We start from the raw sequence: 2956 nt of genomic DNA, 5'->3' as shown, positions 1-2956 counted from the left end.
CAAATGTTGCCTTCAATGACCAATCGACGACCCCACGATGTCCCTTTACATCCAAAGGATAAGACTACTTACTTCTCAATAGTAAGGACAGTTTTACCCTCCTAAGGATAGGAAATACCTATAAAGACCTTGGTTAGGTATAACTCTTAAATGCTTGCTCACAGCTTAAAATACTTTTCACACCTCACACTTTTCATAACATCTTTTAGAAAATCACCACTTGGTATACATTCGCACCAGAATCATCGCTGAGTTATATTTTTCTAAACATCTTTCAAAATCAAACGAGATAAACACTTTGTATACATTCGTACAAGAATCATTACAAAGTTAAACTCTCCTTTCAAAATATTTTCTAAACATACCACATTTCTCAAACACTTTCTCAAACAAGGAAAACATAAGTGAGTTAAGCAATTAAGAGCCCATGGATAACCATGGATACAAAGGGTGCTAACACCTTCCCTTTGTATAATGTACCTCCCGAACTCAAAATCTAATCAAGGTCTTTCCTGTTCTTTTCCGCCTTTCCTTATTGGATAAAAGAAAAGTCGGTGGCGACTCTTGCTATTCGCAACATTGCTTTTCAAAGCAAAAACACAAAGTAAGTTCACCGTATCACACAGGGTCTTTTAATTTGGGTGGCATGTTGTTTCAGATAATGGAGCTACACTCTGCAGTGAGTGCCATTGTCTCGTCACCTTCAAGTTTCTTCTTATTTGACAAGATCTCTTTTAGTAACTTAGAATATAAGGGCATTTGAGTAATTTCCTCAGTGAAAGGTATAGTGACATGAAGTTCCTTTAGGAGCTCGATAAATTTCTTAAACTGATCATCATTCTTAGATTTGGCTAGTCTTTAAGGGTATGGTATCTTTGATTTATAAGGAGGTGCAGGTACATAAGGTTTTTCTTTCTCAACAACATCTTTAGTAGTGATAGTCTCTTAATTACTAGCTATTGGTTTTCCTACTTGATTTTCATTAGTAACTTTCTCAGGCTCCTCCTCTACTCTTCTATACATCGCAGGGTTTTCAACTCTTAGTTCTATTGGTCCATCTAACTATGTCCCACTTCGTAGTGTGATAGTGTTTGCATGGCCCTTAGGATATTGTTGAGGTTGGCCTGGAAATGTGCCAATAGGAGTGGCAGTAGCCGCTTGTTGCTGGAAAACTTGAGAGATTTGGGTCTCAAGCATCTTGTTATGTGTACACATGGCTTCAACCTTGTTCACCAATTCTTTTACCAATTCGTTAGTATGAATGTTTTGATTCATGAACTCTTTGTTCCGCTGGGTCTAAGTTGTGATGAAGTTCTCCATCATGAGTTCTAAGTTTGACTTTCTATGAGCAGGAGGATCGGGAGGGGCTCCTTTTTTAAAACCTGGAGGGTTGGAAAGGGAGGGCTTGGTGCAAACAATATGTTATTGTTCTTGTAGGAAAAGTTGGGATAATTTCTTCATTGAGGATTATAGGTGTTAGAATAGGGATTTCCTTGCGCATAGTTAACTTGACGGGTGCAGTTCCAGTCAATATTTGGCAATCAGTGGCTATATGTCTTTGGAATCCACAAATTTCACAGTTTGGGTCTACAGTAGCCATGATGGTTGGAGTGGTTATAATTAAGTTGTTGATCTTTTGGGAAAGTGCCTCAACTTTAGCATTTACATGATCAATTTCATTAACTTTGAACATTCCTCTTTTCTGTTGGGTTTTCTCGACTTGAACTCATTCAGTTCCCCATTGGTAATGATCCTGGGCCATGTTTTTGATAAGCTGGTATGCTTCATCGAAGGGTTTGTTCATTAAGGCTATGCCAACATAGCGTTTATGGTCATTCTTGTGTTGTATAGGAGACAATTATAGAAGGTATGGATGATAATCTATTGTTCTAATCTGTGATGAGGACATAGTCTTGTCATATCTTTATATCTTTCCCATGCATCAAAAAGCGATTCTCCTTCGGTTTGTTTAAATGTAGTTATATGATTTATCAGCACTACTGTCTTGCTTGGTGGCAAATATATGGCTAAGAATAACCTCCTAAGTTCATTCCAATGAGTGATTCAGTTTGTAGGTAGAGACTGTTGTCATGCTTTGGCTCTATCTCTCAGGGAAAACGGAAATAAACATAATTGAATGACATCTGGATTGGCACCATTACTCTTTAATGTGTTTGCATATTGTACAAACACTTACAAATGAAGATTTGGGTCCTCAGTGGGATTTCTAGAGAACTGGTTTTGTTGTACGATTTGCAGTAGAGACGGTTTCAATTCGAAATTGTACGTCTAGATTACAGGTGGAACAATAATTGAGTGTGGTTCATCCTGAGACGGAACGACGTAGAATTTAAGAGGTTTTGTATCTGTTGCATCCATAGGAGTAAATGTGGCTCGGTATTGTTCAATCCTTTGTTTTATACAAATAAAATGCTTTACTACGTCAATTGATTCTTCTAACTCGTCTCCTTTTTAGAGAGTGCTTCGCATACAACCGATGAGTAGAAGTAAAAGTATTTCCCTAATATATACAGCTCAACAATAGAGTTACGATATTGACTAAACTTCTCCCCGACAACGGCGCTAAAACTTGATGTGTTCCTTCTCTTTGATGCTTCCTGCAAGTGCACAGAATGTATCGGGATATATAAAAGAATGTCGAACCCACAAAGAACAATAGTCAATATTACCGCTATCTACCGTTGCTATGTAAATTTAAGGCGATGGATTTAGATGAGAAGAAGTCTATAACGTGAATAAAACTAAATTGGGTTAAAAATACTTAATAAAAATGAGACCGAAATGTGATTTTCGGTATACCTCTAGGACTCAGGTAAAACTCGGCACTTCATTTTGGTTTTAAATATTTTTCGAAGGAGATATTTACTTAAAAACATTACTCACTTTTGTGCAGCCCATGTCATGTTTCGAAACCATAAAATCCATGTTGTAGCTT

At 37.2% G+C, this 2956-nt stretch overlaps 1 non-coding gene across 1 annotated transcript; it reads left to right on the top strand.

The window, feature by feature from the left end:
• The first annotated feature begins 1891 nt into the window (after window positions 1–1891).
• Window positions 1892–1998, top strand: LOC127077777 (small nucleolar RNA R71). The gene has a single exon (XR_007787550.1). It is a non-coding gene; the product is annotated as a small nucleolar RNA R71 (small nucleolar RNA).
• Window positions 1999–2956: the final 958 nt, after the last annotated feature.

This window comes from Lathyrus oleraceus, chromosome 4 (genome assembly GCF_024323335.1).
Source record: "Lathyrus oleraceus cultivar Zhongwan6 chromosome 4, CAAS_Psat_ZW6_1.0, whole genome shotgun sequence".
Taxonomy (NCBI): domain Eukaryota; kingdom Viridiplantae; phylum Streptophyta; class Magnoliopsida; order Fabales; family Fabaceae; genus Lathyrus; species Lathyrus oleraceus.
The sequence above is the reverse complement of the archived record's forward strand: the minus strand, read 5'-3'. Positions and strand labels throughout refer to the sequence as shown.